The sequence below is a fragment of the Dama dama genome, chromosome 20, assembly GCF_033118175.1.
Source record: "Dama dama isolate Ldn47 chromosome 20, ASM3311817v1, whole genome shotgun sequence".
Taxonomy (NCBI): domain Eukaryota; kingdom Metazoa; phylum Chordata; class Mammalia; order Artiodactyla; family Cervidae; genus Dama; species Dama dama.
Window position 1 is genome coordinate 52974169 of NC_083700.1, and position 24964 is coordinate 52999132.

The 24964-nt window shown below is 43.2% G+C and overlaps 1 protein-coding gene and 1 non-coding gene across 9 annotated transcripts in view; both read right to left on the bottom strand.

The window, feature by feature from the left end:
* LRRC8D (leucine rich repeat containing 8 VRAC subunit D) overlaps positions 1-24964 on the bottom strand; it is a 130840-nt gene that overhangs the window by 40100 nt on the left and 65776 nt on the right. The gene's annotated exons all lie outside the window — the stretch shown is intronic.
* TRNAC-ACA (transfer RNA cysteine (anticodon ACA)) lies at positions 19368-19440 on the bottom strand. The gene has a single exon. It is a non-coding gene; the product is annotated as a tRNA-Cys (tRNA).

The window sequence follows — 24964 nt, forward strand, 5'->3', positions numbered from 1 at the left end:
CCCTCAAGCCACTAGAACCATTTAAAAAAAGTGTCAAGTGGGCAGTAGATATCAGAATTATGAGAAGAATCTTAAAAGTGTACTTATGCTTTGGAAGAAATCAATTCAAAGCTAAATATAAGGTTTCTGGGCTCAACTCAAGGCATCAAATTAGTCTTAAGAACTCTATTCAAGGGAAGTAGCGACTGAAATGTTCATAAAATGAGAGACACAGCTTTTTATGAACCATGGTTGTCACCGCATTTAGGAACATCATTAAACACTCCCCAAAATCAATGTGGTAAAGAAGCAGAGGCATTATTCTACAATTAGCCAAACACAGAAAGAGAAACACAGGGTATCACAATATGTGGGATCTAAATAAAAGTTGAACTCATAGAAAAACGGTTACCAGGGTCTGAGGGATGGAAGAAATAGGGAGATATTGGTAAAAAGGTACAAAAGATGAATATGTTCTGAGTCTCTATTGTATAACATGGTGAGGATGGTCATAACACTGTATAGTATAATTGAAATTCGCTAAGAAAGTAGAAATTAAATATTCTCACTAAAAAGAAAAAGTAAATATATGAGGTAATGGATGTGTTCATTAATTTGATGGGAAGAATCCCTTCACAATATAACATATATCAAGTCATCACATTGTACACTTTAAATATCTTACAATGTTGCCAATTATATGTTAGGAAATAAATAAATCAAAATGTATTGTGAAAATAAAGGAGCAGAGGAAATAACATTTAACTTTCTGAAGGACCCCTCCTTAAAACAAACCAATCAATATCACCAGGATCCTGAAAAGACACATCTCCATGTACGAAACTGTGCTTGCTTGTTCAGAGAGAGATAAGACACCTAATACCACTCTTTCTGGCTAAAGATGCTGTTTCTCTCAGTGGTGAGAAAAGTGTCACCTGAATGGAAATGACGCTTGGCAATGTGATCCTGCGGACCTCACTGAAAAGGCATCCATATCAGATAACTTTTATTTTGATCAAATACTAGTATTAAAAAAAAAAGATGAGGAGAATCAAAAAGATGGCATTACAGACACTAAAGATATCTAACATATTTAGAGGAGGTACCTTCTGGAATTTCCTCTTTTTGAACAATTCAAACGACTTTCACCTTGATGGAAAGAAGCTCAGAATGCGTTTTTCCTCCTTCCTCCCAGCCCACTCTACCGCCCAGTTCCTTGCCCCCTGAACACGTAGTACAATGTAATGGTTGAGAACAGGGGCCCAGAATCAGTGTTAGAATAAGAATCCTGGCTCTGCCATCAGTCATATGACCTTCAGGTGTATCAACAGCATCGCTTCCTTTCCAAATCAGTAAGACAGAAAAAGCAGCACTCATTTAAGAGGCTGTAGTGAAGATTTAATGAATCCACACGTGGACTGCCTTGAGCATTCCCACAAAACATTGAACTTAATAATGACAATGACCGTGACATGGGCTTAACCAGACTGTGGTAAAAAATAAGGGACTGGGGACCGCTTAGTAAAGTGAAAGTCTTTCAGTCGTGTCTGACTCTTTGCAACCCCATGGACTATACAGTCCATGGAGTTCTCTAGGCCAGAATACTGGAGTGGGTAGCCTTTTTCCTTCTCCAGGGGATCTTCCCAACCCAGGGATCGAACCCAGGTCTCATGCATTGCAGGCAGATTCTTTACCAGCTGAGCCACAAGGGAAGCCCGGGGATCACTTAGGGTCTATGAAAAAGCCAAATGTTCTCCTAAGCAATGACACAGAGTCTACTAGAAAAAAGCTCTCTCTCACCCCGTGGGCCCAAGGGACTCAGCTTGGCTATTCTTCTCAGTGGCTATAGCAGCTTATCTGAAGGGACAGGCTCAAAGGACCAAAGACAGGCCAGGAGAGATATGATGAAGGGACAGACAGTCCGAGTCTGGGAGAAACCAGTTTGGAGCAGTTCTGAGAATGGGTAGCAGCCAACAGTCCACAATCACGGGATTCAGAATTTAGAAATAAAGTAACAGGCCATTCAGATATGCACATGTTGGTATTATGGTAAAACTCTCCATTACTTTTCCTTCAAGATCCCTCCAGCAGGGAACACCTTTCAAAAACAGCTCTGCCTTTGAATTCCTGTAGCACTCCTTCAAATATTTACAAGCACGTGCAGCATTTAATTGTTGCAGAGAATAACTTATGTCTCAATTTGATGGAAAATTTTGGAGGGCGTGTCTTACTGTCAGATGTCTCTTCCTGGCCCCTCTCTGTCCCAGAGCTTAACTCCCCCCAATGGAAAGGTTCAACCAGAAAGTACACAGTAAAAAGGAAAGCTCTGAGTAAGCCAGGGCTCTAGAATATTAATACACGCCACTGTGCTAAAGGGCGCAAAGCAAAGCATTGTGCTTGTCCCTGTCTCTATGAGGCTGTAATGAAAGGGCAGAATCCAAGAAGGTAGAAGACGAAGCCATGGGTACCCCCAAGTACTGAATAGTTGATACCATTCCTCTGAACAGAACAGAAATTAAATTAACAAACCACAAAATAATAAGAAGTCCAGTAAAAGTCTGCAATTTTTTCCCCCCATGATGATTGCTTGGATATTTTCTAAAGCAGTGAAGAATGAATTCTCCTGAAACCATTTTCTTGGGGTGCCTTTGCTTTGCAGGTGCCCTAAGCACACATTTGGTCTGTCTATCTGGTAATCTAGCCCTACTTGGGCACCAAAGGATTCCCTCTAGGTAGAAACAGGCAAGCATGAAAGAACAGAGTCAGGAGGGGGCAGCAGGTGGAGAGGGAAGAGTGAAGGAGGTGGTGGGAACCAAGGGCAGGGGCCAAGATGAGGAGAGATGGAGGCCAGGCAGTGACGCAGTTGGAGTAAGGTTAGTGCCTTTGATTCCTGCCAGCTTAAGTCCAGAGGGAACTTCAGAGATGATCTAAACCCAATCTCCTCCTTTCACAGGGGAGAAATTATAACTCATGGATGATGACTCGCTCAAGGCCAAAACTGCTGCTCTGAGGCCAGAACTGAAGTCTGGGTCTCATGACTGCACGCTCAGAGCTCTTTCTAGTCAGCATATCCCTGCTTTACACTCCCAGGGCCTGGGGAGACCAGGGTTCAGGCAGATAGCTCAGAATTCAAGTAGCCATGAAAAAACCCTTGCAGCCTCCCCAACCTCAACACCACACGCTGGCAGAGTCAACAGAAGAGATGGGAGAGATTAGGCCCCTCGTCACCACACTGCTTTTGATGAAGCCTTTGGCCTTCTCAGAGGAGTCACTGGACTAGAAATGCATGGGGACAGTCTGTTTCCCAGGCAGGAGGAAGTCTGGCTGAATCAGGCTTGATGGTTTGTGGCATGAAAGCGTACAAAAATTACCTACTTCTTACCTTCCCTGCCCCCCACCTCCCCCCAGTGACGGTTGCAGGGGAAAAGAAATCACCCCCGGGTGGCTGCCTTTCTTGCTTTCTGTGATTTCTTGATTCTGAAGAGAGCACAACTGTGGAGAACACAAAGGCTGGGGATAAGACACGTAACTAACCGAGGCGGCTACTTTAAGAGCACTCTTGAGGGGATGACACCGCGATTTTGCTGGCTGTAAAATCAGGGTAGACATGATATTACTCAACAGAAGCCCCGGCTCAGTGCTCTGCATGGTTTGGGGACCATCTCTGGGTTTAATTACAATTAAGATCTCCTGAGCTATAAAGGCTTTCTTTATAAAAGAAAGTCTTCTAGTCCACTAAGCTTCAGTGCTTACCTCGAGCGGTCAACATATACTATGCCTGACCTGAGTGAAGTGTTCTTTTTAATCATGGAATTTTGGCGATGTATATAAATCACTCAGCCTCCTTCCTGTTCCATATCCCTAACACCTACACAAAATCAGGCAAATGAAGAGGAAAACAGATGACTGTTTTAACCTACAACCCTTGCCTTTCCTTATCTGAATACTTGCCAATGCACCCTACTGAATGACAAGTCATTTCTCTCAAGGGAAAGCAAGCGAGCATTGAATAAAACACCTCTTAGCACGAGCATGACAATATCCCTCTTCGGTGTTCTTACCCACAAGCCTGTGCCCACTCTGTTCCCTCATTCTCCAATTCGCCCTGTTAACCTCCACTTTGTCCTCCACTAGCATCCGTGGGAAGCCCTTCCCGCAATCCCCATCTCAATAACCCAGTCCCTCTAGTCCTTCCTTAATGCCCCTGGAGTATCCTGGGCATTTCTGCCCCTCCACACTCTTTAAACAGTCACCTGGTTTTGAGCCTATTCTTTCACTAAGCTGTAAAGTTCTCCAGAGCAGGAATCAAAACTTATTCATGTCAAGTTTCCCCAGGGTCAGTACAACACTTGGCACACAGCAGGAGTGCAACAAATACAAGTTGTAAGGCATAATCACACACGTTTCTCAAGTGGCTTCTTAAAGGGACACTTAGGCAGGAACTATCAGTCTCATTTTACAATGAGGCCCAGAGGGGTGTTAAGGCTCTCCAAGGCCACCAATTTCCATGCCGTCTGGCTCCGACTAGATTTTCAGTGGACCACATTATAATCAGTTAACTATACAAGCTCCATATGGATAAAACAGAACGCACTGATGTTCTGATAGAGGCATATATATAGTGACCCGCATATATGGGGTCATAAACAACTGAAGAAAAGAGACAGAAAAACTTTCAAATATAGGTAAAAACCACTGTTCTGAAAGCAGGGCCCCTGATCAGGTTTGGGGATGCAGCTGACACTCATTCTTTTCTCAAGGACCTTTCCATCCTAAAGCTCTGCAGAAATGTCTGTGGACATGACTTTAGATACAAACAAAGGTTTCGCTGGGCTGGTGACAGGTCATGAAACACTGTCTTCGGTTAAACTGCCAACACCGCCTTGGATGTCTTGAAACAGCTGGACGTGGGACAGCAGCAGCTGTTGCCCAACAAGAAGTGACTCGGATGTGGCTGATTCACCATCAGGGCGCAGAGAAGGAACAACATGCAGAAACCGGGGGCAGCTGGCAGGACGGGGTTGGTTTGGGTCTTTGACTCTTCATGACCCTCTGGGAGCGCTTGAGCCTCTCGCTGAGGAAAGCAGCTTTCAGCACAGCTGCCTCTAGCAGGTATCCAACGCCGGGCTACACCCCGGAGGTGCTCACTTAGCTGGCCCTGGGGTGTGGCCCTCCAATCTGCACCTGGAGTGTTCAAAACCTCCCTGTAATTCTAGCATGCAGCCAAAGTTACAGTGACAGGTGCAACTGGAGCATCTTCTGGGCCCTTTCACTGACATGTGTTCATCAAAGTTTAAAACACCTAAGTGAACAGCTGATCAGGACTCTGGGGGTAGTGGCACCACTTTTAAGTTATTTAAAACCAACTTTTCTAGAGATGAAAGCAGGACGTTCCTCTTACTATATCCTTGACTAAGAGATTTCCCAGTCTCTTCTACTCACGCAGTTCCAACAGGAAACTGGCAACCTTAAAAGGCACTTTGGAATTGTATACTTAGAATATGTGAATGTTATAGTTCATAAATTATATCTCAGTAAAGTTCTTTGTGTGTGTGTTTAAGGCACGTTGTTTTATTTTGGGAAGGAACAGTGCTTGTTATGACAAAGTGTTTTGGATTAACCTGTGAAATTAACCTCATCCGTGCGTGCCAAGTCGCTTCAGTTGTGTCTGACTCTTTGTGACCCCATAGACTGTAGCCCTCCAGGCTCCTCTGTCCATGGGATTCTCCAGGCAAGAATACTGGAGTGGGTTGCCATGCCCTTCTCCAGGGGATCTTCCCAACTCATGAATCAAACCCACATCTCTTGCATCTCCTGCATGGGCAAGTGGGTTCTTTGCCATTAGCACCACCTGGGAAGCCCAAAAATTGACCACATTATGGTATATACCTACTAGTTCTAGTTTTGTTACTGAGGCCACTCAGGTTTAGTCTAACTCCTCTTTCATTTGGAGGAGGAAATGGCAACCCTCTCCAGTATTCTTGCCTGGAGACTCCCATGGACAGAGGAATCTGGAGGACTATGGTCCATAGGTCGCAAAGAGCTGGACACGACTGAAGTGACTTAGCACGTACACACACCTCTTCCGCTTGACTTTGGATTCAAGGATAACAGGGTTTGAATTCATTACTAGCTGAGTGGGGCTTCCTAGGTGGCTCAGTGGTAAAGAACTGTCTGCAATGCAGGAGATGCAGGTTCGATCCCTGGGTCGGGAAGATCTCCTGGAGAAAGAAACGGCAACCCATTCCAGTATTCCCACCTGGGAAATTTCATGGACAGAGGAGCCTGGTGGGCTACAGTCTTAGCATCATAAAAGAGTCAGATATGACTTAGCGACTAAACAACAATAGCAACTAGCTAGGTGACCTACAGCAAATGATCTCCCTCCAAGCTTCAATTTCCTTATATACAGGAAATGGGACTGTTACCTTTGTGGGACTGGTGAGGATCAGAAAGCACCTAATATCTGGATCACTGTAAGATGCTCAGTGAATTCCTTCCTTCCCTTCCCCATAAAAGGAGACTACAGGTCTTCCCCCCAAATTCTCCTTTTTCAGGCTAAACATCCATGAGATTTAGTAACCCACAAATATTTACTGAGTCCTCATTAGGGTATGGTTTTTCCATTCTTCACCATCTCAGCTCTCCTCCTCTGAACAATTTAAAATTTGGCAGTGTTTGTGGTCACCTCACTCCCATAGCACCAGCGGATTCTGGTACAGTGAATGTGGTATACCATCAACTGCTTACTGGCTCATGTGAAATGTTTTACGAGTTTCAGGAGCCCAAGATTTTCCCTCCCAATGAACAATTGCCTATGGGCACTAAACAATATACAGAGGTTCAGTCACATTTCAGAGGCAATGAGTCATTTTTATTTAGCTCCTCAGGGGTAAGTGTGAGAACTAGGTAGGAATTCCTTCTGTTAGCCACCGTGCAAGCAGAGGTGACCTTCATTTATTACGTCCACCCCAGAAACGCCTTTCCTTTGCTGTAAGCCTTTAGGCCTGGGCACACACCACACTGTATTGACCCCATGTCTAACCTGTCACATTTGCCAAGCCCCTTTTAAGAAAATCATTTAGTTATTTATTTTTGGCTGTGCTGGGTCTTCATTGCTGCCAGGTTTTTCTCTAGTTGTGGCGAGTGGTGGCTACTCTTTTTAGTTGTGGTGTGTAGGCTTCTCACTGCAGTGGCTTCTCTTGTTGCAGAGCACTGGCTCTGGGGCATATGGGCTTCAGTAGCAACACATGGGCTCAGCAGTTGCGGCTCCCAGCTCTGGAGCACAGGCTCAATAGCTGTGGCACAGGGGCTCAGCTGCTCTGCCGCATGTGGGATCCTCCCAGACCAGGGATAGAACCTGTGTCTCCTGCATAGGCAGGAGGATTCTTTCCCACTGAGCCACCAGGGAAGCCCCATCCAGCCCTTTTTTATTTGTGATTCTGGCTTAGCAGAATTAAACTGCAGAAATCCAAGTGATCTGGCTAAGGTAGACAGGTTCAAATCATGGCATTCTCTCTCAGACGAGCTATGTGACCTTGCGCATGTCATTTAACTCTGAGTATCAGCACCCTCCTCTGTGAAAACGGGAACATAGTCCCTTTCTACACAAGTTACTATGAAAATTAAATAATATGTTACAATAAAATGCACAGCCCAACAGTGCATAAGAGACATCCAAAAAGTAAAAGAGTAATTATTATCATCACTACCATGGTATGGCAATTTTCCATTCTTAGACTGGACTCAGTCCTATATGCTAATCTATTAATACCTCGTGAGGGTCCTGACCACTCTGCTTAGCTCCTGCCATCCCTGGCCTCCTGGAGAGGTAAAGCCTGATCCTCATACAGGAGCTTCCCCCACCCCGAGTCCTTCTTCATAGCTCTCTCTCTCCAGGCCCCAGGGTGTGACTTTCCTATCAGCCTGCATGAAGCAAGAGGGGAATTAGGAGACCTGGACTTTAGGTCCTGCTCAGCCACTAGCCATGTGATTCAGGCTAGTCACACAGATCTTTTGGATCTCTGCTTTCCCATATAATGATGGCATTAGACAACCTGATCTAAGACTATGCAGTTCAAACCTGTTCAAATCAAAGTAAAATAAAAGATAGAAACTAAAGATAAGTCAAAGAAACAATGAAGAGATACAGCTTTATATAAAAATTTCAAGTCAGCATATATGCTTCTTAGAAGATACATGTACTACATAAAAAAACTTTCTATATAATACATATATTTATATATAGTCTTCTGAGCTTGCTCATGGCTAACCTAAGCTGCCTTCGAAATTTAAAAGGTATCTGGGATACAACCATGTGGCCATGAATTTTTTCTAAGCTGTCTGCCTGTAATAATCGCTTGAAGAAAATATACCAAGTCTGTCAAGCGGGTAAACAGAGATTTAAAACTCTTGTCAATATATGCAATAATTTGGTTCCTTAAACATTTTCACTATACTATCACACATGGAGCTATTAATTATGCAGCATGCCTATCTGTCCTCAGACAAAGCAGGTGCAGGAGTCAGTTGACACTCTTCACCGAAACGCCCACCGATGCACTCACCGAGGATGGGTGGGCAGCAAGGAGGACATATTTGGGTCCTGGGGCTCACAGAGAAAGAACGTGAGCTTGTAGCAGGGAGTAGGGTGCTGTTTCTGCCAACTGCAGGGTTCTTTTTTTTTGGTTGTGCTACGCAGCATATGGGATCTTAGTTCACGGATCAGGGATCAAACCCACGTTCCCTGCATTGGAAGCATGCTGTCTTAAACCACTGGACCGCCAGGGAAGTCCTTGGAGGGTTCTTTCTGAGCTCAACAGAACCTTCCCTAACATGTAACCGAAGAGCTTCCTCAGCTATAATATAATACACAGAACACCTTGTATCCTGGAGGAAGGTAAGAGACAACTATTTAAGCAGTGACTTGTGACTGCCTTTGTGAAAATACACTTAAGTCACTCGCATCCAAATAATGATTATATGTAAACGATGTTTCTCTCATTTAGCTTACTTACTACTGTACACTTTTTTGACTTGTTTACCTTGTTTTCAATTCACTTTCAGCCCATCTATGCCATGTGTTTAGTTGCTCAGTAGTGTCCTACTCTTTGTGACCCCCATGGACTATAGCCCACCAGGCTCCTCTGTCCTGGATATTCTCCAGGCAAGAACACTGGAGTGGATTGCCATTTTCTTCTCCAGTGGATCTTCCCAACCCAGGGATCGAACCTGGGTCTCCCACACTGCAGGTGGATTCTTTACTGAGCCACCAGGGAAGCATCATTAATTGTACTAACTACCTCTGAACCCCAAAGAGTCTGACTCTGTCCAATTGACTAAAAGATTTAACTTACATCTCTTTAAATTTCTATCTAAAAGAATGTTCAAGATAAGTGACCATCTGAATTTCCTATGTTCTGAAAGTTAACACTCAGAGATAAACAAGACCCAGACATTTTGGACCCCACACTCCATTCATCGTCGCAGTGTTTCCTCTCATACTCGTGTGCCGTCAGTGCTGAGAATGCTATATACTTGGCTTACTCTGGGACAGAGAGCAGATAAGTGGTGAGATGACACGGAGATACGGAACCCTCTGCTCCCTGCATATACCGCTCTGCTGAGAGTTATGAAGGAACATTAAGCATATATTAATCTGAAGTTAATTTGGAAAGAATTTATCAAAAACTCAAAAAACCGATTATTTGCAAATATCAAAACACAACAATCCAAACCAAGAAATTATTCCAGATATATATCCAATAAATTTTTTTTTCCATTATGTTCTACTGAAAAGACTAAGAAAACAACTTACATTGCCTGATTTATATCAAGTCTGCAATCATCAAAACATCCACAGTCTAAAAGCCAAGTGCATATTTCTAGGCAGTATTTTACAACAGATATTAATACATCTAAAAAAACAACCCATTATAGTCCAGTGGGTTTTCTATTTAGGAAATGTCATTGTATCTACCCTAGGGAGAAATGTACACTTAGAGAGATAGGAGCGTTCTTCCCAACTCTCAAACATCTATAATTTCCAACATTTTGTTGTGTTTTTATTTTCAGATGATACTCTGTTCCTGGGGAAAGGCACTAATTCTCTTCTTGCAATTCTGTTCGAACTTTTTTCCAGTCTAACTGAGCAAACAAGATCAAATTTTAAGCATAAAATTAGACGATTTCTAGCGGGGGGAAAGGATTCAAGTACCTGGAAGTTATAACATTGTTCTAGCTTACTGACTGACCTTCTATTCTTTGAGTATGGCAAAATCACACATGCCTCAGGACTTCTGCACTTGCTCTTCCCTCTACAAAACTATTTCCCCCCCAGATCTTCTCGTAGCTCCTTTCTTACCATTTAGATCCTGGTTCAACTATCAGCTCTTCACTGAGGCCTTTCCTGACTAGGTCCCAGTCTGCTTTATCATCTTCATAGCTTTGATAACTATTTGAAATGTGTTCTTGCTTACATTTTTGTTTGCTTTTTATCCACAAATCAGGAACTCATATATTTTGTTCACATCAAAGGCTTATAAGTTAGAGCACTGTCTGTCCTATAGTAGATATTCAATAAGTATCTGTTTCATTAATGAATGAGTGAAATAAAAAATTAAATAGACATCATGGAAAGATCATAAAAGACATGTACTTAAAATCAACTTTGTTTCATCAAATTTTACCTTTCTGTAGTAAGAACACCAGAGACAGTCTACTTTATTTTCAGAGAAGTCTTCCAGTGTACCTGAAGAGTGCTATGTCAATATCTCTGTATACTTGGTCCTATCTCATCTCACACTGCTATCAATCATTCAGAAGGAGGAAAATGCTTAGATTGCACAAAGCTGAAAAGATAGCAAATGGGCTAGAGAACAGAATCAGGTATTAGAAAGATCTCCAGTGGTGAAAAGACAGGCTAAACAAACAAGATGGTATTTATAGGGATCAGCCCAAAGCCTTGAACTTAATTTAAAAATTCAAGAGTAGAGCGATGGAGTTCGGTATACCTGGCTTAACAGCAGCAGTGCCTGTAAAAAAAGGTCCAATTTTTAATCGATTGTGAACTTTATATGGCTTAGTTACTAAACAAGTCACTACAAGGATGTGAAACAGAACAATGTAACATGCCAGGGAGGATGAACCAGAGTTATAAAGGCTCTAAAACCATATTATTTCATTCAAGTTTCTAAGCGCTTACAATGTGACTGGTAGTACACACATTACACAACTGGGGATGCAGGGATAAGAGACCAAAGGTCTAGTGCAGGAGAGAGAAAGCCCAGAATTAGCAGAGAGGGTGGGGAAGGATGGGGGCAGATGGGCAAACTGTTAGGTTATAGGAAAAAGAGAGCTATTCAGTCTACACGGAGAGGCTGGATAAGATTCTGCAGAAAAGACAACACTTGGGGACAAACTATCTAATTCAGAGGGTATTGTGAAAAGGTGAACTCAAGAGCGAAGCACAGCACCAGGCACATAGCAGTTCATAACAAGAAGGCTGGGCACTGTGACTAACCCCACCTAATTAACAGCTGCAGGCAAGGATCATGGACTGGATGGCAAATATGCAAAAGTATGATGAGGAACAGAATATCTGCATGGTGTCAAAGTATCTATAAGATGCTTATTACAAACAGAAAAGTAGTAATTTTATAGTGGAGAGTCCTGGTAGACACCACTCTGACCAAGAGATTGAAGTTAACATTTGCAATGATGAGATGTGTCAACTTCACGTAGCCCCTGGGTATGATGGGCTGAGAAGAACACACTCCTGTGATTTTCTGGCCAACAATGCATAACTTCAATCCAATCATAAGAGCTGAAAACCCAACTGAAGGATAACATACAAAATAACATAGCCAATATGCTTCAAAAAAGTCAAGGTCATGAAAGACAAAGGAAAACTGAGAAGCTATCACAGAAGGAGGGTGAGGAGTGCCATGTGGGATACAGGGTTAGATCCTGAAATAGAGAAAGAACATCAACAGAAAAACTGGCAACATTCAAATAATGTCTATAGATTAACAGTATTGCATGAGTGCTAATTTCCTGGCTTCTTCAATTGTTCTGCATTCCATAAGACTGACATTAGGGGAAGTTGGGTGCAGGGTATTTGGGAAATTTCTGTATTATTTTTGTGACCTTTTCTTTTTTTTAAATTTCTTGGCCATACCGTGCGGCATGTGGGATCCTAGTTCCCTAATCAGGGATGGAGCCCACGCCCCCTGCAATGGAAGCTCAGAGTCCTAACCATTGGACCGCCAGGGAAGTCCCTGTGAGTTTCTTAACTCTAAAAATATTTCACAATAAAATGTTAAGAAAAAGTGGATAAGCCAGAGATTCTGCCAGGAGGTAAAAGGAGTGAGGAAAGGCTCCCAAAGACCTGAATTTTGACTTTGGGACTACTAGGCCAAACTACATCACAGGAAGATTGAATGGATGACAGACTGAATACAGAGTCCAGGGCTAGAAATATCAAAGCGTTGGCTCTGACCAAGAAAATGTAGTGAGAACCACTCTGAGTTACAGTGGTGTGTGGAGAACAGTTGAACCCTCTGCTTGGTGACTCAGCTCTAACCTAAAGAACATCAATCAACACAGGGATTTTGCAACAGGAAGGCCCCAAGGCTCATGGGGTGTGGCGTGCAAGAACTCTTGCAATGCTTCTGCAGTCCTGCCACCTTTTTCTTTCTTTAAATAAACCCTTTATTTTAAAATAGTTTCAGATTTACAGAAATGTTGTGAGGCTACTATCAAGAGTGAGAATATAACTCACACTTAGTTTCCTCCATTATTAATATCTTACATTAGTATTATATTTGTCACAACTAATTAACCAACATTAATACATTATTATTCATTAAAGGTTATGCTTTTTGCAGATTTCCTGTTTTTTACATCATGTTCTTTCTCTGATCCCGGATAGTAGCATTGTCTCCTTAGGCTCCTCTTGGTGGTAACTGTTGCTCAGACTCCTCCGGTTTTTGATGACCTAGATAGTTTTGAGGAGTGCTGGTCACAGATTTGTAGAACATCCCTCAGTTGGGATTTGTCTCATTTTTCTCAGGATTCCGGGATTACACTGGAATTGTGGGTTTGGGGGAGGAACACCCCAGAGGTAAAGTGCCATTTTCGTCATGCCGTATCCAGTGGAAGTACTACAGTGACTTGTCGCTGTGTCGTTGCCAAGTGTGCCCAGCTGGCTCAGATGGTGTTGGTCAGTTCTTTCCCTCTTTCCCACACTGTTGAAGTTACCCTGCAAATCCCACACTGGGGGAGTGGCAAGGATGACCCACCTCCTTGAGGGTGGAGAACATCTACCCACTCCAGCATTCTTGCTTGGAAAAATCTCACAGACAGAGGAGTCTGGTGGGCTACAGTCCATGGGGTCACAAAGCCTTGGACATGATTGAGCGCCTAACACATCCCTCTGCATATACATAGGTATATATAATATATATATGGTGGTTTCAGATTCATTAACCTATACCCTCACCCTCATGGGAAATGTTCTTCAAGTTGAGTTGATGAAGTGCTTTCATGCATTTCCTTTGCCTTTAGTCTTGCAGTCTCCACTCAGATCCAAATCGGTGTAGATCAGTCCCCTTATCATCTACTCCCTTCAGTGACTTCACTGTGTAATGTGTAACACAGTTGGATCCTTCTGCCATAGTTTAAATTCCATCCTGAGATCCTCCAACCCCCTAAATGTCATGTATCCCTCCGGCCTCATCTTTCTGTCTCCTCTGGAGGCATCAGACCATTATTTCAGGCTATGGTCAGCCCACTCATCTCTAAGAACTCTCTCTCCCTCTTCAACTTGTGGCTCCTTATCTGTCATTAGCCAAAAAACCAAATAGATGAATTCTGTTAGTATTAAAAACAATACAAGAAGAAGAAAGCAGAGAATGAGAGGCTTAGATGTCCATCTATGCCAACCTATACTTTTTCTACAGGGAAGTCTTGAATGCCAGTGCCCAGGGCTCTATATCCTGTTTCTGTCCTGTCCCACATTTTAAATCAATAATATAGTTGCAGAGAAAGTTTTGATTGCACAAAGCTAAAGAGGACAAGAACGAAACAGAAAAAGAATTAGCAACAAAAACATATCAACAGTCTGAACCTTGGGTCAAAACAAAATAGGTTAGATTTAGCAGGGATCAAGTTAAATATTTAATTCAAATAATTGAAGAGCATAGATTAAGGTTAGAGAACTGGCTTAACAGCTACTGCATCCATGAGAAACACTGCGATGTTTTCATAAATGGGCTCAAAATGAGCAAAGATGAGACATGGCCCCAAACAAACATTACCAGAAGGACAATGCTCAGGACAGAAGAGGAGATGGTCCCTCTAATCTTTGCACTTGTCAGATCACATCTCCCATGCCGTGTTCTGCCAAATTGGCAAAACTATTAGATGAACCAGGGTTGTGAAAGATCTTGGAAAATTAACCCAACGATCATTTAGTGAGTACTGGTGGCTCAGACGGTAAAGAATCCACCTGCAATGCAGGAGACCTGGGTTCGACCCCTGGGTCAGGAAGATTCCCTACAGAAGGCAATGGCACCCCACTCCAGTACTCTTTTGCCTGGAAAATCCCACGGACGGAGGAGCCTGGTAGGCTTTAGTCCATGGGGTCGCTAAGAGTCGGACACAACTGAGACTTCACTTTCACTTTTCACTTTCGTGCACTGGAGAAGGAAATGACAACCCACTCCAATGTTCTTGCCTGGAGAATCCCAGGGACGGGGGAGCCTGGTGGGCTGCCATCTATGGGGTCGCACAGAGTCAGACACAACTGAAGTGACTTAGCAGCAGCAGCAGCTAGTATTCTTGCCTGGAGAATCCTATGGACAGAGTAGCCTGGCAGGCTACAGTCCATGGGGTTGCAAAGAGTCAGACATGACTGAGCAACTAAGCACGGGAACAGTGACTTATTCAAGGGCTTCCCTGGTAGCTCAGTGGTAAAAAATCCACCTGCAATGCAGAAGATGCGGGTTTGATCCCTGGGTCGGGAAGATCTCCTGGAGAAGGAAATGGCAACCCATACCAATATTCTTGCTTGGGAAATCCCATGGACAGAGGAGCCTGGTAGCCTACAGTCCATGGAGTCACAAAAGAGTCAGATACGACTTAGTGACTAAACAACGATGACAACAACCTATTCGAGTTGTTATAAGATGTGCTAATGTTCAGGGGTGATCATGATGAAAATAACAACAGTGAAATAACCATATTCCAGGAATTTCTCTAAGCACTTTTTATATATTAATTAATTTACCCAGATGACTGACTTTGCTTCTTGGTAACTTGTCCAGGTAACTGAGGCTTCTAAATCCGACCCCGTGAACAATTACTATATCCAACAGGTTGTATTTAATCCCTTATTCTCCCACATTTTATGCCACATGTTTCCCTTCATTTTTCTTCTTTTAAAAAAATTTAATTAAACACCAAATTGGTACATAGCTGTCATTACTTGGCATAATCTTTAAAAAGTGACTTTATAAAGTTAATAACACTCACCAAAGAGAAGCTAGACAATATAGACACAGAAAAAGAAGTAAAAGAAATCAGATAATTTTCTGATCACTATATACATCTGTGGTGTTCCCCTCTGCTTTTTACTATACTTACATGTATGGTTTTCATTTTACACTGAAGCTATACTGTATATGCATATTTGTATTTGACCTGGTTAACCTGATAAGCATTTTCCTTTTACTAAATGAGCTGTGTTACTGTGAATTTATGGGCTGTGAATATACCATATGTTCTGAGATAAAAACTGGAGAAAATGTTTCCTCCTACGCCCCATTTTAAATCACTTATTACCAAGTGATGACTTTACGGTTTCTAAAGAGATGTTCTTAGAAATGAAGGCAGTCTCTTAATTGTTACTATGACTTACGGGCACTTATCTAACTAGACAAGAGGCAATTTTACTGAGTGGGCTACACTACAAGAGCTACCAGATCCTACCCCCATTTCATATACCTTTAAGAAGAAATCTGGACCAAAAAAAAGAAAATTGTAACTGTGACTGCTATCTCTTAGGCAGCTACAAATTATTACTTGGCCTGTGCCTCTTAAGAACAGTGTTTTCCATCTTAAGGTGTCTCTTCCACTCTTAACAGATGAAATGAATTGGCAAAAGGAAAAAAATCTTGGGATATTTAAGGTCCTATCACCTGCCATGGATGAGGCAACTAGACTCTAGAAGATGGGACAGAGAATTTCAAAGATTAATGGAATTCATCACGGATGAGGTGTGACATGAGAGAGAGATTGTCCCATTAATGCCCCTCTCAGCTTCTCCTTATAAAGTGAGGTAAAGTGTCTCAACAAACCAGAATAATTTCAATTATAAAGACCAAGCAAAATAGCACTTGTCTATATGTCCAAGAAATACCTGTTTATACCTAAAGAAAAACGAGGGGAAGCAACCTGGGGAGTGAACTTAAGTGCCTTTTTACCTATTTCGCCACCAGAGGTTGTGGTCAGAAGCTATGGTTTGAGTGGCTGAGGGTCCTGGCAGAGACAAGACGAGGACCCGCACTGGGCTCCACAAACAGTCTTCACTGATGTCTGAGAAAGATGTGCTTACACCATCTAAGAAAAGGGTTAAAGGTCTTCCCAGGTGGCTCAGTGATAAAGAATCTGCCTGCAATGCAGGAGATGTGAGTTCGATCCCTGGGTAGGGAAGGTTCCGTGGAGAGGCAATGGCAACCTACTCCAGTATTCTTGCCTGGAGAATCGCATGGACAGAGGGTCCTGGTGGGCTACCGTCCACGGGGTCGCAAAAGAGTTGGACACATATGCAACACATAAACAAAAACAACAACAAAAAAAGGGAGACAGTAAATACCAACAACAGCAAAATAAGGATTCTCTGAGGAGTTTAGAAAAAATGTTTTTTAGTGCACATAACCCAGAAACTTACTGTCTTTTTGCTCTTTCCAATGCCCTAACTCAAAAGACATCTTCCTCTGCAGTTCAATACTTTCGTACTATCCTTACAAGGACGTAGTGATACCATTATGAAGCTAATGTATCCCAATGCTGTCAGAAAATTATCAAGGCCAAGGAAAGCTGAGGGATGTGTGTCAAGATATGAAGTTCCTCATGAGGTTTTAGATGAAAGATGAGTTTCTAAGCCCTCATGTTTCTATCATGACTAATGATACATGCATACATACACATGTGTTTTAAAATGCAGACAATGCTGTATGCAGCTTTTCAGGCAGGAGAAATGGCCTGAGCAAAGGCACAATGGTAGGTCTGAGTTCATCGAACGTCTAAGCTTAGGCTGCCTGATGTGACTGTAGCAAAAAGTTCGTACTCATCAGTCACGCAAAATAAAGTCAAAGGTTATGGTTGAGCTAGATTTCCAAGGACGCTGAATTCCAAAGGGAATTTGGTTCTACTTAGCAGGCAATAGAGAGAGAACACAAATTCACAGTAACATGAAACAGAGCTTTAGAAAGCAGTCACACCATGGGACATGAGATATGTGGTGAGCACATCGTGGTGGGCGGGGAGGGGGAGAACGAGAGGCTGGGAGGTTCCTGCCATCACTCAGCTGGAGACGAGGTCAAAGATAGTACCAAGGGGACCCAGACAGAAAGAGCACATAAGTGAGAGAGACAAGGGACGTAGGTGGGAACTGTGACCGTCTGAATAGAGAGGACAAAGGGTGAGGGATGTTCAGTGACGCCCAGGTCTAACAGTATACAATCTAAGTAAGGGGTTCTTGGTATTTATTATCAGTCTCTGCACCTCTCTGGTTCAGGTTGTATTTGCAAGCTTTATAAACCCAATTCCTCTCCACTGTGATACCAACTCTGAAAGGAATTCTCATTCTAGTTTACCAAGAGGAAGTTGGGATTTAGAGACACTCAGTAGCTTGGGAAGTGAACCCTTGTTTGTCTAATTCCATGATTCTTATCCACACTACTGCTTCCCCTGTCAAGGCTTGAAAGAAGACAGAAGCAGCCTGCCCTCCACCAAAATTCTTACCTCAATTAACATAGTCCCCTATATATCCAGTTCCTCTCTTTTCTTTCTTCAGTTTACAGTAGAACATAACGTATATGATTTCTGATATTTGGATGTGAATATACACAGCATCAGGGAGCTCTCAAGTGCTGAACAGATGTTAGGTATTATTTTTATTATTATGTGGGTGTTTTCCTTCAGTGACTAATGGCAGGAAATAGAAAGGGTTCCATTACATAGTCTACCTCGTCTACAGCCCACCCCGAAGACTAACTTATTAAGGCTTACTGTGAGATCATTTTCCTTTATAGCAAGATATGTAGAACACACAAGAATATGCATTCACGGGTTTGGGAGTCTTACAGAAAAGTCCACCTGCAAAATTAGGTACAGGCTGCAGCACGCCCAGCTGCTGTTCAGACTGCGTGCCCTACTTTCTTCGGCACTGACAGGGGGGAAAGGGTTAGCATGAAACACGCTCTACACTAGCCGACGTGCTTCCCTATAAACTTTACCTGCGAAGTATTAGTAACAACGAGTAAGCAAGCAATAGATCAAAGTAGCCACACTCTGCCAGGCCCAGATGTCCTCTCTGAGCCGGATGCTGGCGGAGGGTGGCTGGCCCAGCTTTCAGAAAGCACCCAGGTCTTCCAGAGTCCCTGATGTCTCCAATGATGGATTCACAGACTGCTAGTGCTGACCAGGATCTGACGGGCTAATGTGACAAAGGAGCTAATTAAAGCCCTAAGAGATGAATGCTCCGTGTCCCACAATTTCTGCCCAGTTGTCAGTATTCCAGTTACACTACTGGTGCAACAAGTTAAGACACTGAAACATACAAGGGCGGAGGGTGGTGGGGACGGAGGTTAAGGTAGCATGAGCTCTTCCGGTTTTCCTCTCTTGTCCCCCTGCCCAGCTGAAACCCCAAGGTGAACCATTTTAACAGTGGCCCTGAAGGCCCAGAATCTGCAGCCTTGGCCAGTTCCTCCAGGAGCACGTCTCTCCAGCAGGGGCTTTGCTGCGGGTGCCCCACCCCTGCACAGACCACGTTTCCAAAAGGCATGCTACTCATCTCACCATCTCAGAGTGACCGTGCGCCTCAGAAAGCCTCCCCCTTCTCCCTGTTCCCTGTTTCCTAACCTCCAGTCATGTTTGGGTCTCTCTGTTATTTAAAAAAAAAAAAAAAAACAACCAACAAAAAACTCATATCTCAGTGACGCTTGGGAAAAAAAAATCCCTATCTTGATCCTGTGAAAGTGAAGTCGCTTAGTCGTGTCCGACTCTTTGCAATCCCACAGACTGTAGCCCACCAGCCTCCTCCGTCCATGGGATTTTCTAAGCAAGAATACTGGAGTGGGTTGCCATTTGCTTCTCCAGAAGATCTTCCTGACCCAGGGATTGAACCTGGGTCTCCTGCATTGTAGGCAGACACTTTACCATCTGAGCCACCAGGGAAGTCCTGTAAACCCCCCCAAATCCACCCATCCCACTGCCATCAAAGGTAATTTGTGAAAGTACCCACTGGAACACCTTAAAGAGAGTTCTCTTTAAGAACTCTGTTGATTACTAACTGAAGTCTAAATTCAGCTGACATAGCCCCTCCACCTTTTCTCACAACCACACATTTCCCCACAAGCCTGGTGCTCATCACCAAACAGAATTCCCTGTGGTTTCCTGGGTTTAGTGAGTGGCTCCGGCCATTTCTGGTGCTTGGAATGGCTTTGACCATCTCCTTTCTTCTCCTGTGGAACTGCTACCTACTGTCCCAGATCTGGGTCAAATGAATTTGCTCTCTGCTAAAGTGACATTAATTTCTGTCTTGCAACACACTTCATTGTTTGTTAATTCAACCAACATTTATTTAGCACTTGAGCACCAGGTACTCTGCTGGGAATACAAAGATACCTGGAGTCTGAGATAAAAATGATCAAATACTGAAAAACTTAAATAGCGGTATGTGCTTTTGGATGTACAACACAGTGGCTTCTCTTCTCCTGAGTTGATTGTATACTGCTTGAGGGCAGGGGATGTGCCCTTCTCTTCAGCACCTTCCTCATCACTGAACACCATGTGTGGATGCACAGAACTCTCAAGCCATCTCAAGCACAGAGTAAATGTAAATGTACTGTCATCTGTCTGCTTACCCTCGAGCAGACTGACATTAATATTTTTACATTCCCAGTAGCCAACTCAGGGCCTGGCATGCAGCAGTCACTCAGTAATTCTGAGGATGAATGAATGAAGGGAAAGAAAGAAGCAAGAGACAAATCACCATGACAGCAGGGATGTCTGCCCTGTTCACCTTTGTGTCCCTGGGGCTCAGGCCCGAGCTTGGCGCATCATGGGAATATCACACACACTGAGCCAATGACCACAGCCACTATCCTCGAGGAACCCGTCTCTCAACCAACTGTTGGGTTTCTATTCTCTCCCACTGCACCATCAGAAGAAACACTTAAGGACAGGCTTAGGACAAGAAACAAAAGTCCTGGTTCCAACTCCCAATGGGAGTGAGACCTTAGCCTTGCTCTGCCCTCCCTGGCAGCTGCTCCGCTGGGCAGAACTTAGCAGCCAACCCTCCCATGACATCACTCTACCACCTAAGCAGGGCATGGCCTAAGACTTGAGAACAGCTCGTAGAGAGGCTTGAAGTGACCAGAGCCAGTTCACAGCCGGGGCTACCCCTGCGTGGCCTTGCCTCTCTTGGCTAAGGCTCATTAGGGCCAATGACCACTTTGCTCAGTTATCAGTCTGGAAATGAAAAGCAGAAGCTAAATATAATGTTTAGAGGAACTGTTCAAGGTTAATGGGATGGAAACCACAAAGAATTCATGCCTGAGGGCAAGGCCTGTGGCCTGGGGTGATAGCACACAATCAGCAAGAGGCTGGTCAGCCCCCTGCAACCTCTCCAGGCCCCTTCTCAGAACTGCACTAGCGGCCGGGGCCTGCAGGGTACAACTCAGTACTTCATTTGCCTCCACCCACTGTGGCTTCAAATTCTTTCTTGAATAAGGTGATACACAGATGCAATTCCATGTGTAAAAACTTTATTTCCCTGACAAGAATATCCTCAAGAGAAAAAGTGGTGGTCTGGAGGTCTAAATATAATTTGCCACTGTTGTTTAGTTAACAACAACAACAAAAAGTAGTCAGCATTTATAAATTGGGAAATGGCAGAGCAAAATCCTGACTCTACCTTTTCAAAACTGAAAGGTCTAGTAGTCTGGGATCCACACACCCAGGGTAATAATAACTACAGCTGAGTTGCCCCCCTTCAGAAGGACCACGTGCCTGCCAGGTGCCCACAGTCTCCATCCACTCCTTATTTTTTGATATTCTTACCTGCCTGGCCTTGTGAACACCTGAGCTTGGAAACCACATTTATCAAGTCAACCCAAGCTAAGCCCTGAGCATCATCTCTGACTTCACTCTTTCCCTCACTCCCCACATTGTATCAATCACAAAGTTCTACTCAGCTTTTTAAACACTTCTGAAACTGAATTTTCCAAAGCATTCCCTTTGATTTCACTCTAATAATCTGTTAATCCCACTGGGACTAAATTCCATGGATCCTACACTTTCTCACTGTCACTCAGCCGCTCATATCCTCTCTTTCCACACACCTGCTATTTATAAACACTGCCTTCCTTCCTCATTTCCACTGCTGCTCCCCTCACCCCTCTTTCTTCATCCTGCCCATCTGAAAAACCACAGCTCTCGTGACAAATCTTAATCTCTGCTCATTCTGCACCTGTACCCAGGCTGCTAAATGTGGCTGGAGAAAAAGATACTCACGGAGACCAACACAATCTGTTTTATACTCATGACCACTTATCTCAGGTGGATCCTTGGGTCAGCCTCGGCAATCTGACTAGATGTATCAGTCCATCCCACTTCCCCACCCTAGGTGACTCCATACATATGCTGCCCTCTCTTTAGTAGTCTCCTGCCCACCCGCAGCTGAAAAACCATGCACTTTGTGTCTCACCGAGAAACAGAAGTGACAGGAGAATTTCCACACAATTCCACTTTCCCCAACCTCCCTGCACTGATGCCCCAACTCTCAGTCCTTCTGTTTCTGTGGAGGAACTATCTGCCCCTATTTACAGCAACTCCTACATCTGTCTCCTAGACCCCACTTTGTCTAACTTCTGCACCATCCCTACAGCAGCTGTCTTTTCCTCTCCTTCATCACCCAGCTTCCCCTCAACACTGGGTACTACCTGTCAGCAAACGGCACACTAGAGTTTGCTCATATTACAAAAAAAAAAAACAAAAAAAACCTTCCATCACCCCACATCTTCCTCTGGGTTCTATTTTACTCCTCTGATCCCCTTTGCAGGAAAACTCCCAAAAGAGATGCCTGCACTCATTCCTTTGTTGTTGTTCAGTTGCTTAGTCATGTCTGACTCTTTGAGACCCCATGAACTGCAGCATGCCAGGCTTCCCTGTCCTTCTCTATCTCCTGGAGTTCGCTCAAACTCATATTCACTGAGTCCATGATGCCATCCAACCATCTTATCCTCTGTCTCCCCTTTCTCTGTCCCCTCCTGCCCTTAATCTTTCCCAGCATCAGGTTTTTTTCCAATGAGTTGGCTCTTCGCATTAGGTAGCCAAAGTATTGGAGCTTCAGCATCAGTCCTTCCAATGAATATTCAGGGCTGATTTCCTTTAGGATTGACTGGCTTAATCTTTCAATCCAAGTTACTCTCAGAGTCTTCTCCAGCACCACAGTTTGAAGACATCAGTTCTTCAGTGCTCAGCCTTCTTTACAGTCCAACTCTCATATCTGTGCATGACTACTGGAAAAACCATAGCTTTGACTATATGGACCTTTGTCGCCAAAGTAGTATCTCTGCTTTTTAATACGGTGTCTAGGTTTGTCCACTCATTCCTACTCTCTGTAAAAGCCATCTCATCAGGCTTTCATCTCTTCCACTTCACCAGAAACATCAGGCCAGCTCCCCAGCCCCCAAACATTCTTCTGCGCTAGAGGCTCGGCCCAGGTTGGCCTTCTGCTTGGCTCACTCCTGCTCCAGATGTAGCCACACGGCTCCTGAGTTCACTTCCTCTTGACTGCGGCCCTCTCACACATACATCTTGACACTGTTGAGCCACCCACCCCCCTTCCTGGGTTTTGTTTTTCTCCATAGCCCTTACTGCCACATGACATATTCTAAATTTGTTCAGCTGTTACCCATCTCACACCCCTCTCATTGGCTTTCTTGCTATTAAGTTTTCAATATGACAACGTGTGCAAGCTTTTATTCTATACGACCTGTGGATATTCTGAGGTCACAGAATACTCCTTGGGTTATCTGGAGTCTGATAATTCAAAGTCCATAAGGTACCCTCTTTAGCAGTGTCCCTTCCTCAGGGAAACATGTCTGCACCTCTCGGATGGGTGCCTGGGAAGACTGCTAGGAAACACTTAAGGTGTGTCATCCAATGGTAAACAGCTATAACTCACTGTGAGTCTTTAGACATCCTGATGGGATGGGTTACGCATAAACTTGCCACTTACTAAATCACATACAAGTATGTACTGAGCGTAAAACTCTATTCAATCATATGCTTGTCAACAGTGTTTTCAAGATTATTGCATAATGCTTCAGAGGCTAAAGTCACTCAGCATAAAATTTTTATAGGTATAAAATTTCTTTTGTCCAAATCACTCAAAGCTGGGGTCAGTGTAATATGTTCAAACTGATGCTTGGTTAAAAAGATGCCATGATTTCTTCATGTCCAGGGAGAGGGCAAGTAAAACAAATACACACTGTACTTTGAAAAACTATTCCATCAAATGGTTCTGGTTACTTTTAATATTAGAAAGACAAGAAGAGCCATTTTGGAAATCTCACCTAAGGAACTATGCCAAAATCTAGGAAATACTACAGGCACACAATAATCAGCAATACAGATTATACAGCACTTGGCATTACTGTAAAACACTGCCAACAACCTGATTTTGAACCATAGTGACATACAGTCATAGAATAGCAATGACTCTATATTAATATGAAAAAAGGTATCTCAAATGCTCCGTATATCACAACTTAATGTTTTTAGAAACACTAAAAGGAAAGACAGGGAGATATTAAGAGTGATTGTGTGAAGGTTACTTTTTTCTTTTCTCTATTTCCCCAAATCTATCATATTACTGTTTTAATTTAAAAGTGTAACTAAATTTTAAAATTAAGAAAATATACACACTTTTGACACACGTGTAATAACCCGAAAAAGCTTAAGTGCACATGTTATTTTCTGACTACTGGGTCTTGAGACTTGAGTTCACATCCTGTTTCAAGTCCCGACTCATTCCTAACTTCCTCGTTAATAGTTTCAGACAATCTTCTCTACTTGATAGTGCTGTTTTAATTTCTAAGTAGTTTAGACTTCTATAAAAGTTACAACTTAAAAAATATAGAACAGAAAAATGTATACAGAAAGTAACAGATACCTTAAAATGTTATCTCTTTTAACAGATGGAGTTATATAATATACATCAATATCACTTTTTTTGAAATAACTATTTCCTTTATTACCCATATTTTTAATTATGAAGGGATGATATACTCATTTTATAAATGCTAAGATGAAGAAACAAAGCAAGCAGCTATTGTCCCATTAAAAATTCCACAGTGCCTCAAGAATTTTATACAAGAAGTTGGAATAATTTTGTCAAACTAATATTTAATAATTTATGCAACCAATATTTATATGTCTCTAATGTTAGGTGCCTTAGAGAAGGCAGTGGCAACCCACTCCAGTACTCTTGCCTGGAAAATCCCATGGGCAGAGGAGCCTGGTGGGCTGTAGTCCATGGGGTCTTGAAGAGTCTGATACGACTGAGCGACTTCACTTTCACTTTTCACTTTCATGCATTGGAGAAGGAAATGGTAGCCCACTCCAGGGTTCTTGCCTGGAGAATCCCAGGGACGGCAGAGCCTGGTGGGCTGCTGTCTATGGGGTCGCACAG